The following is a 12,807-nucleotide window of genomic DNA, read 5'->3' as shown; positions in this document are numbered from 1 at the left end:
TTGGGATAGTCCCAGAACACATAAATGTGCAATATCAGATAAATATTTCAATTCCTGACTGAGAAAATTGAAAAGAAAAACCCCAAAAACAACATTGCTCAAACATCAATTTTGGCAAACCCTGGCACCTTTACTAAACGTAGTAAAAAGACCAAACTCACACAATTTGTAAATGACATAGTGATGGTACTACAAACTTAATTTCAGGCTATTCGGGACAACGAGATCGGCATACAGACTGCATATCTAAATTCCTCATTTTTCGTTATCCAAAGTTTGACCCCCTTTAGCTACTTCTTTCATGTAGTGGATTTAGAAAATTTATGCTCACATGAACAAGTAGCCTCAGATCCTTTCATACCAAAAATAAAAATGAATAGAATCGACTTGAAACAATAACCTATTAAAATTAACCTGAAATTCAGCTTTTTTGGACATAATGAACGGTAGCAGATCACAAAAGAATATCAACGTTTTTATTACATGTTCTAATATACATTAGTATATGTTACATCAAAAAATTTTATAAAGCCTGGCACTAACGGGATTTGGTTTCCGCAGTCATCCACGAACTTCCATTGGATTATCGGTTTGCTTAACGAAATGATCTTAACAAAAAATATCAAAATCTCTCAAATAGACATTATCTTAAATAAAATAATCCAAACAAAAATTAACCTAAAAGTGAGATTCGCACCACCAACCGAATTCGATCGACAGTTAAATTGCTATACTTTGCAGATGAAAGTCTGATGCTTTTGGTTCTTCGTATTGAAATTTTCTAAAACTTCTGAACAAACCAGTTATTTAGACTAATTTTATACACAATTTAATATTCAGTTATACACTAGAGAACGAAAACAACGCGTTATATCGATAGCAATGCTGTCATGCCCCAATTGGTAACCAACTATCAAAATGTGAGTAAGGCGCTGACTCACTAATCAAGATACACCGATTGACTAGGGTATCTCTTAATTAGAATATATATCGGGTCCTGGAGGCGTAGCTGACGGTGCTGTACTACGATCAAACGCCGGATATCACTGGATGATTCCCTAAATGAATAGTGGAAACATGCTGTGAAATGGAGCATTTTGTTGCCATTTTTGGTGACCTTTCTGAAAATGAAACCTTAAAGGAACAATCCAACATATATATTAAAGGGACAATGCGACAAATACCAAATATATAATAAATATACACTAATACACACTACCACAATGGCAAAAATGACAGTTATCGATATGATGAAAACGTCTAATATAGTCTGTATATATATTGAATTCTTTATTGGTAACCGCTTGGCACCGTATACCAAAATGTTCGTTATGACCCAAACTTTTCGGAATCGGTCGGTGCCATTTTTTAAATTCAGCCAAAGTGACCGTTACAGCTGTTGCCTTAGCAACCATCAATTTCAACGTTTTTAGCCTGGAAATAAGACATATTGTTTTGGTGATCACGTTTTTTTATGCTTCTCGATTGTAAAAAACATTTGTAGTACCTTGAGACTATCCATACTATACGCGTATACCTAGATACTATTTTAAATACGGTTGCCATGGTAACCACGACCAATCCTCTGTTGTTTTAAAGTGTAGAGACGATGTTGTGTAAGTGGTTTGGGACCATGTATCATTGGACTGAATGGTACTGAAAGGAAATGGAATTTAACGGAACAATAATTAATATTTTGGAATTTGAGAAATACGGCAATAGGCCTAAATCAAATGAAATATGAGCGATTTGCCATAGCCGGTAGGCCTACGATTGTATCTGATTATAAGAGCTGATTTTAAACTGTCGCTTTGTTTGGGTTTAAGATAACAATAAGATGTTGCACGATCAACGTTTAATTTGTCTAGAGCAATCTTAGACATTAAAGAAAAGATTAACAAATCTTCAAGCTTACTCACTTTAACGCTGAACGCCATCATTAGGGATACCCGTCTATTTCTAGTAACACTACGTCAAAACATGGCTGCCATGGCAAATCGCTTATCATAGTCATATTTCATTTGATTTATTGCCGTATTTCTCAAATTCCAAAATATTAATTATTGTTCCGTTAAATTCCATTATTGAGAAAAAATTACATAGTTTCGGCTCTAATCCACAAGCTAAACCTAAACTACCGCTGCATTTAATTGGTGTTGACATCTTTATTGCACACTTCAGCGTCATGTTTTTGTTTACATTGGTAATGTGCGCAGAAAGTGATGCGCACTGCCGGGAGGAATTCCTCCTGGCAAGATGGCTGTCAGCTACCTGTCTCTACATGTATATTGAAGTCAGACTAGCGCAGTGACGTAGGAACCAGCCTGACGTCATTTAGAGCAGGTTGTCCAGTCTAGCGACAATCGTGAAGCCAGAAATTTCATATGACAAGTGTACAAAGACGCCATCTTTGCTCCCAAGTATTTGTACCTACTCACTATCTATTTTATGTCCTATCGTACTGTCGAAGTTGGCTGCCCCCGACAGGGATGTAGATAGATATGTCATAGAATTCCGCGAAAAAGAGATAAAACCTACATTTATTAAACGAAATGTATAGCTGAACAAACTATTATTATTATTATACAAAAAAAAGCGCACATTATTGTTATAAGAATAATCTAATTCATAAGAAAGTGAAATAAAAGATACACCAAATAAAAGCGCTATTAAATCATATTTAACTTGCATACGCTTTTAAAAATCAGATTATTGTGCAGACGGGTAAAGTGAAAAATTAAAATTTAAATAGTAATTTGGGAGATAAGACCTTTTTTCCTTCTAGCCGGCAAAATAAATGCCTGAAATTCCATGATTTTTTGGTCTTGAGCCATTCCGGATTGTGTGTCAGTTTCCGGTCATCGGCCATTAATTGTATCATCAATTTTTCGAAAATAGACATTTCCTTAAATTGACTAATGGATAAAATATTTAAAATCAGTGTAACTTAAAATCAGTGTAAAATCAGTGTAATTTAAATAAAAGGTGTCTAGAGTGACATGTGTTTCGGGCAAATGTTTGTTTTATCAGTGACATGTGATACGAGATATCGCTCTCCGAAACATTCTGGTTTCTTTTGCAATTTGTTTGGGGTAAGACGTTATCACTCCCCGCCCATGTATAAATAATAATATTAATATAATATAAACCGCACAAATTTAACATAAACAAATAATGTACATGTTATTCCACAGGTAGACAGACATTGAAAGGGCCCAGCGAAGGAGACGCAGTTAGTTTAGAGTTTGTCCGACTCTTTTGGGTATTTGCGCCCCATTTCCAATGAAATAATCATGTTCTGATGCTCAACTAGTATCAAATATATATCGTGTCTAAGGGTTTGTTACAAATCGCCTCGAGCATGTTCCACACATCTCAACATTTATCAGCTTGTTGTTCAATCTATAAAAGCCTACATTCCTACAAAATGTTTTGTTTAGTCAAGTTAAAGATACATTATGGGAGATAAGATAAAGAGATGGCAGTTCTCGCTATAATAGTTAAAAACTAGATAGTGTAAAGGTAACAAAACTGACACAGTTATATGGGACAACAATCACTGGTTTATTATCCACAAGCACAACGTTTCGATAAGTATTCTCTTATCGTTATCAAGCACAATGACATTTAGTAAACTTGAGGGTCTATATATATGTACAATGTGACACACTTGAATATATTTCCCTTCTAGTTTACTAAGCTGACGTACACACTCAACTGCCTCATCCCCATACTGATGATGAATATAATCCTTTAGTGGCATTTAGCAATTGAGTGTAAAGGTAATTTGTTGAAAATTTCAGTCAAATTGATCCACTATGAGCCGAGAAAGAAGCCGGTGAAATTGTTGCATAGTCTCGGTTATCATTACTAAAATCATTAATATAAACAGCATAGTCTCGATTATCCACTTTTTCTGATTTAATTATCTTTGGCCGTTAGCGGCATATAGGAATCTAATCCAGCCTACATCGAAGGCTAGCCTTGACATCGAGAGTTTATTATGGTCTGGATAAGTTAATTAATGTCTAATTTAGATAACATTTCAGGCCTAAAGAAAGACTTGTAATAAGCAGATTTTGCTCCTGCATAATGCATGTTTAAACAAGAAAATGCATAGGCTAAATGGCGACAAATAAGTAAAACTATGAAATAAGATACTTCTATGATATGATTCAACCGAAAGGTCCTATATATGCAACACAGATATATAACATCTACAATCAAGTTAAACGAACTGCATCTATTCATTTTAAGTCTTGCCTCGAGCTGAAAAAAGTATATGATTTATTGTCATTAAAACATCTATGGGTGGTTAACAGTGTGTAACTAAAAACTATGATTGGATCTTTATTGCCAACATTTCAATGCACCTAGATTTTTCTACACCAAGTCTATTGCATCTAGATGTTTAAAGCACGTTAACAATATATGCATTTAAGAGTAACTATGTCATTTCGGGATTAATATACAACATATTACAAGTCATAGCCAACGTAAAGAAATTGTGATTAATTATCATTCCACCATTTTGGATTTCATTTTGCCGGCCATTTTGAATTTCTACCATCAAGAATTTTCGAAATTAATTTTTGAGATTATTGCTGCCCTTTTATTACCAAATTAATGTTGTTGTTTTTTTTTTCATTTTTATTTTTTTTTTTTAAAATGGTATTATATTACCAAATTTGGCAGTCATATTGAAAGAAAGGCCTGCCACCAAATGATAAATATATTTTTTTAATTGATGTTTGTCAAATTCGATTTTTCGACACATTTCGCTTGCATAACCACTGTGTGTTTGAGGAATTTAAAAAGAAATTATTTATCCTCCCACCACTGAAAAACTGCAGGAGGACCGCACTACACGCAAAACAAAAATCTACAAGATAAACCAGGGGACAAGACAGAAAATAGACATTGCGCCAAATAAACAAATATCAAATCAAGCGAATGGATCCGGGGGCCAGTCGTAAGCGTCCACTGCGCTGTACAGTCCCGGGCCTGTAGTGATACAGAGTCACTCAAATTTGAAAACAATCAGGAATAAAACCCAGAGAAACCATTGTGTAATGCCAGTATCAGTCATGATCTGCTATATGTTACACGAAATATGAATGTAAGCACATTCTAGTAAAATTTAACTATACAAGTCACCACATAGGTTAAGTTATATTTATAGCACGGCTTTCATGAGTTAACAGGTTTATCCAGAGACCGAAGGCCGAGGGGTTAACCTGTTAACGAGTGAAGCGTGCTATAAATGACTTGTAACATTGACAACTGCTCAACATGCTTAGTGTTATTGCACAGAAAACCCACCCCACTTCTCTATATGATTTCTACTAAAACTAGTGTAAACCAGCAAAAGTGTGCATTAACATTGATCATGTCTAGTTATTGCACGGTTAAGCTCCACCTATCTGCTTATTCTTCGAAAAGAAAAGAAACATTTATGTCCATGTTACAAATGTATAAAAAAAACAGGTAGTCTAAAACTAAATGCTCTAAGTCAATTAAACGTTTTAGTATTCAATAGAATCGGGGCATATCGCCGATTATCGCTCTCCGATAATTCCTGAAGAACGCCAAATTGAATTCTGTTAATCATGTCATTTTGCCTTGGCCGATTTTGAGTATGATTTTGTCTCACATATTTATCATTGAACCAAACTGCATTGGTTTCTTTTGCAATTTGTTTAGGATAAATTGTAGCCCGTAAAACGTTATACCAAGAAAAACAACAAAGCGTTTTGTTAAGTAAAGCCATGGACCGTGTATAGATGGACAGGCAACGAGTCCCGTTTGTTGGATTCTCTGCCGCTCGCGCGAGACACGGCGAGATCTCAATGTCAACGGCAAATCAAGCGATGTGATTTTTGACATTGCGGGATTTTATACTGATTAATTTCTCGAACTCCTCCTTGGAATTTACGGTATTCTTATAGTTACACGGTAATTTTTCAACCTGATAAGTATTCCTATCCGGTAGTGACGAATTTGTCCAGTTTGAAACTTTGAAATTTCCAAATGCAGCAGTTGAAAATTGTGAAATTATCGATTTCAATATTTTCGTAGGTTTTGTAAGCATTATGGTTTTGCTTAATACTCCAAATTCCCGTATGTATGAAGGATTTTAAAATTATGAAAATAAAGTTCAGGTATAATACTGTCCGGAATGATGATTAATTGTGCAGAAGTAAAAATTAAAAGAGTGTTTTAGTAGATTTGTTTTTAAGAAAAACTCGACGTTTTTCTTTCGGATTCACATAGGCGCGTCCGAAGTAAACAAAGACGATGTGTTGATATATTTACACCCCAATCATCAGTTAGTAGTCTATCAATGTATGGGTTTCAAAAATTAATAAGATTAATAAAAATATTATGAATTGATTTCTGTTTCTTTGCTTTTAAACTTAATACAGGTATTTGCGGGAGGGGAGCTAATTTAATTTAGTCACGATTGTCAGGTCTCTCTTTTGCCGCGGCACAGAATTCTAAAGGCTTCATGGGCGTTGCCTGTCCATCTATACACGGTCCATGGTAAAGCTATATGACGCCATGACGTCATAGTTTTTATGGCGTGTTGGGACCCAAAATGGCGCCTGTAAATGAGTTGTCGTAACTTTCCTTATACCACTCGGCAAACCTCGGCAGATTCCGTTACTCTACATCTAGCCTCGGCTGTATGGCGGTAAGTGATATGTACCTACGTCTATGTAATTGCGATGCTGCACCGGTTTACTTATTAGGAAAACTTGCCGCTTTTAAAAAGAAGTTATCAAAATTGCGTCTTTCGAAGCGTGTGTATAATTTTCAGTGCAATGTTGTCCTTGTTTGAAGAAAATCGGAACTTTAAAGAAAACAGCTTCAGACTTTGAAGTATTTGTATGATAAAACATTCCTCAAAGGCGTCGTCATGGGCAACGCCGTTGGGTATTTGAAAGTAGTTCCAATGGCGGGCTTCGTTATACAGCCGAGGCTAGATGTAGGGTAGTGGAATCTGCTGAGGTTTGCCGAGTGTCCCTATACAGGGCTTTGGTTTCTATAGTAACGGCGGCCATTTTGATGTTCGATTGCAAATGGCGCGAAAATAATCATTTTTTTACATTTGAGTTCCACAACTATAATTTATGTATCAAGTGTCAGTGTACAATAGGATGCGGATCAGGCGATGAGTCTACTGCAATAAAACGCGTAAAGGAAAGCAAAGAAGGTAAAAAGATAATTTCTTAGAGAAGGTTCAGGAGCGAGCCAAGGATGGTAATCCCGATTATATCTCTCTCGCGAAAAGTCTGATCGGCATCACAGCTGATTATTTCAAAAAGAATGACGCCATATGGCATATTTCCTGTTATAAAGACGTTACACACAAAGAGCACTGTTAACGTGACAAAAAGCGGTTTGAAGAGGCATCTAAAGAAAGTGATTGTAGCCTCTTTAACCGCGGGAAAGGTAGACCATCTAGTTCGTCATCAACCGTATTGTTCGAGTCAAGTAATCGTTTCGTTCTTACCCGCAAAAATACGCCACTTTTCGACAATAATTTGTGTTTTTATTGTCATATGAAGAACGCTCTAAGAAGAGACGACACGGTTGTCCCCTCACATTGTGTAAAGCAGGTATCACTCAGCTCGATACTATACTGAAGATAGTGGATCGCACACAAAACAACTTATGGAGATATCGACTAAATGATGTTAGATCGAAGCAGTATCTACTATCACAAAGCCTGTCAACTACGTCATCTCAAAATTAGCAACTCTTCTAGGACCGACGAAGAAGAATTTGATACCGCGGTGGAGTTTTTTGATACGCAAGTGGAATTTCTGGCCATCATTGACGATGAGTTGGATAAAGGGAAGATCATCACCATACCTGAGGCTAAAAAGCTCTATCTTGAACTATTGCATCAAAAAGATATTGAGGATGTCGTGTGCAATAACTCGGATATCGTTAGTATGATATCCAATATTGAAGATTTGGTGATTAGTGATGCGACCAAACACCAGCCTATTCAAATATCGAAGGCAATAATATAATAATAACTTATTCTGTATCAAAGGCCTCCGGCCCAAAGTACACGTATAATATAGTATAATATAATAAAGTTAATCATATAAAATAGTTTAAATAAGAATAAAGACATCAAATATCATCAATATAATACAAACAATGAGCGGTAATATAAGTTGTTAAATATAAATAATATACAGAAATTTTTAGGTTTGTTTTATAAATTTTTCTCTTAATCTCATACTCCTCAATACGTATTTTCCAAGGTTTTCGCACATATTTTCATTTGACATAACATATTTAAATTGACTAATATTATCTTTTCGGTTGTTGCAAATTTCTAGCAAAAGTTTTGTTCGTAGATTTGGATATAAAGGACAGTTAACAATAAAATGGGCCTCATTTTCAACTACCTCAATGCCTATTGAGTAGCAGTATTTACAAATTCTATTTATTTTTTGTATATTTTGCCATCGACCGGTCTCTATTTCAAGCCTGTGATTGCCACACCGAAGACGTAGTAGTGGCGATTTATATTTGTTTGGTATGTTTTCATTTAAATATTATGATTCAAATATGAACTGATTTTTATATACACCGTATGCAGTGGAACTAATTTCAGTCGACCAGGTTTGTACATAGTTATCATGTACTCTTTTTAATATTTCCGACCTCTTGTTGCTGCCAATATGAAAGGAAACGGGGTATACGTTCCTCCAAAGATTCAGAGAAATGTTCGCAACAGGGCAACTATTGATAACCTTGAAAAAGCAAAAGGCAGCCATAGATCAACCGAATGAAGAAATATGTCCTGGAAAACGTCTCATTATATCAAAAGATATGGACCTGTGTCATTATCCCAAGTACGTTTCATTCAGTGTTGTATGTTCTGAAATGTCTGGGTAACGTGCTGGAGGGTACAGAAATAGATCAGGCCTGGCAGGAAGCTGGTATTTATTCGAACGTGACTGCAATGCAACACAAGTATTGGACACTGGCAACTATGAACGAGCTATTCACGGACACCTAGTTACGTATCAAACCCTGTTTGAAATCAAGTTCAAATTATTTCTCCAAACTCAACCAGAGATCCGAGAGAAAATGCAATAGGCATCCATAGTCTTTTCCGATGCTTTCTTCAAGAGAGTAAACCTGCACGCGGCTCAAAAAGAATTCATAAATTTGCAATACTGTGTATGAAAAAGATGGATATTTTCTACCAGCAACGTTCTTCCAGTGATGTAAATTACAAATGGAACAAGTAGAGAAGTTGTTACGCCTTCAAAGATCTATCCAAGAAGGAAATTTTGAAGAATATCTCGGTGCACTGGAAGACATTATACCCCTGTTCTTTGAATTCAATCGACAGGACTATGCTGTGAACATAGTAGAATTTCTCGCGAGGATGCAAGACTTGAAAAAAATCTGATGACGAGGCTTGGAAAGATTTATGTAATGGCGGATCTCTTGTCAATTACAACGATTCCGCCCCCTATGTGCCCATGGGTCTCGGATCAAGCACACGAGCAAGTAAACAAAGTATTGAAAGGGAGCGGTGGGATCAGCGGAATGACAACTGATCCAGTTACATTACTCAAATATTTCGTGACAGCACCAGTGATAACTGAATTGGCTAAAGAGCCTGAATCGACGAATAACTCGTATGATACTGATAGTGAAACACAGGTACGACATCACCGTGACAGTAGAACTCAGCTGTGTAAGGAAGAAGACTGGATCAAGAAACTTACCTCCGTTCTCGCAGACAATAATGCTTTATGTAGTGAACCTGTCGATAGTACCCTGAAGATCGACAACAGACCGAGAAAGATTATGTCGAACTAAATCCTGGATGAGAAATTAACAAGTTTGATATTTCTTTAATTAAAATATACAAAGGCTGGTTTTGAGCACTTTTCAATAAATATGCTTTATATTTTAAATATAAATATATTTTGACCTGTCGATAGTACCCTGAAGATCGACAACAGACCGAGAAAGATTATGTCGAACTAAATCCTGGATGAGAAATTAACAAGTTTGATATTTCTTTAATTAAAATATACAAAGGCTGGTTTTGAACACTTTTCAATAAATATGCTTTATATTTTAAATATAAATATATTTTGACGCTGATTAATACTATGTGCTTAGCACTACAAAACCATCAGAAGCAATCCTACTTGCGGCCATAAAAGAACAAGTTACAGTAAATCTTGTTTGGTACTGTCGGAACATATGGATATGGTATCCTAATACAAGTTCACAACGATCTGTGTTTGTACTCATTCTTTTTTTTTAAATTAGTTATGTAGTTGAAGTCGACCACCAGTTTCCTCAGTCTGGGTCAAAACCAGAATTTTAGAATTCACCATAGAATGTAATCTGTGCTTAAAAAGAGTGATAAAATACATACGTGAAAATAAAAAAAATTAACCTTCAAATGACCATTTCCTAACCCTTTATAGCGACATCAGGTTGAAACCACTTCAGCATATCAGCACATGGGGTGTCATAGCATAAGTTTGGTCCAAAACTTCGGACTTCCCCATCTTAGCATTTTTTGCAATTTTTGCCTGGTCTTTTCGCGGATACACTCTTAAGATCATCGGAATGTTCAAAACAAATTTATTGGCTAAGAAATGTCGATTGGCAGAGAAATAGTCAACTTAACCATCCATCAGAATCTGATCTGCTAGAAAACAAATATATCAATTACCTGATTATCTAAGTCTAGATGGCCTCGACAACTAGATTTTATATTATGACGGTCAAATGAAAATTTATTGCGAATATCATTTTTCGGAGGGGATTCCCCAAATTAAGGTCAACTGCCTGATCCTTCCGCAGTATTACCAATAATGTTCATTAAATATGGACTCCAACAAAGCAATTATCTGAAAGGATAAAGTATACTAAGCAGAATTGAACCCAGGAAATGTTCTCAAAAACGCAACATGACTTCTGAGATGGCAATGTGTTCTCCATGATTTTCATGTAACTCATGCTGCACGTGCTGTTCACCAGGACCAGCCCTATAAAAATGCACCCCCATACCTGGTTGAATCATTCACACTACAAGTACAACGTCAGCAGCATGCCACGACTCACGACAGCTCAGAGGAACCAGGCGCTTGGAAGACTCGACGCTGGTCACACTGCCCAAACCGTTGCTAATCACTTCCAGGTCAATGTTCGGACCATCTACAGGCTTCAGCAACGCTTTCGGGCCACCAACACCACGGATGATCGCCCCAGAACTGGTAGACCAAGGGTTACCACAAGGCGACAAGACCGCCATGCTGTGCGACAGCACATGCAGAATCCCTTCACACAGGCATCCGAGACAGCACGGCAGACAGTGGGAACACACGGAAGACCCATCAGTACCGATACAGTGCGCCGACGTCTAACCAGAGAGCACATCCATTGCCGTAGATCTTACCATGCACCGATCCTCACCCCTCGCCATCGACGTGAACGTCTACAGTTTGCCCAAAACAACCAGAACTGGCGACACAGGCAATGGAGAACTGTTTTGTTCACAGAGAAGAGTCCGTATTGCGTATCAACTGCAGATGGCAGGACCAGAATATGGCGTCGACGTGTTCAGCGTTATGCGGATGAATGTGTCACGGAACAAGACTCATTGGGAGGTCCAAGCATAATGGTTTGGGGTGGAATCGGCCTAAACCAGAGAGTGGGTCCAGGTAGAGGAGGCGGCATCATAGCAGTGCGCTACATCGATCAAGCTCTCAGACCCCACGTCATACCACACTTCGCACGTCATCGAAACAACGTTTTCTATTTCCAGCATGACAACGCCCGTGTCCACACCACCAGAGTAACTCGGGACTTTCTACACCAGAACAGTGTCGACGTTATGGACTGGCCAGCCCTTAGTCCGGACTTATTAAACCCGATTGAACATCTTTGGTATGAAATTCAGAGGAGACTTAATAACGCCGTACTTATTAAACCCGATTGAACATCTTTGGTATGAAATTCAGAGGAGACTTAATAACGCCGTACCGAGACCAAACACAGCAGATGGATTGCGCCAGGGTTTTCTGAGAATGTGGTTCGAGATGCCAATGGCGTTCATCAATCGCCTGGTCCACTCCATGTACAGGCGCTATTCGTGCATACCGGACCGTAGGCTACCTTCTTGGATAATGTACCCTGATTGTAAGAACAATCACGTTTAAAACTTGTGGTCCGTCTAGGGGTTATGATTTTATTCGATTTTTAAAACCATTCAAATATGTCACTACAGTCCTACGAAATGGCCGCTCCTTGTACGCAAATAGTGTAAAAGCTTGTATGTAATACCAAGATTATGACTCCTCTAGAGGTCACAATTTTGATCCGATTTTGATGAAACTTAAAATGTATGTTTATATCCCAAAGATCTCAGCCCCTATCAATATTCGTGCATATCAGACCATAACTTCATGACTGAACGAAAAAAAAATCATCTTTTTAGCTTGTCGACACTCAAGAGGTCACAATTGTTATTAGATTTTGATGAAACTTGAAATATATGTTTATATCCCAAAGATCTTGGTTCTTTTTGATATTGTCGCATGTCGGATCATAACATCCTGAATTATGGTCACATTTTTTTTATCCGATCTTAAAAACCGTTTAAATATATCACCGTTACAACCTAATGGTGGTTGAGGTCGAATTTCTCTGTCCATGTCTTGGAAAATGTAGGTGTGGCAACTGTCTGTTTGGTAATTCGATCTATCACATCTGGCGCATTACTGAAGGCGCTTTATAAAGAAA

Source organism: Patella vulgata, chromosome 3, assembly GCF_932274485.2.
Source record: "Patella vulgata chromosome 3, xgPatVulg1.2, whole genome shotgun sequence".
Lineage (NCBI taxonomy): Eukaryota > Metazoa > Mollusca > Gastropoda > Patellidae > Patella > Patella vulgata.
Note: the sequence above shows the minus strand (reverse complement) of the source record.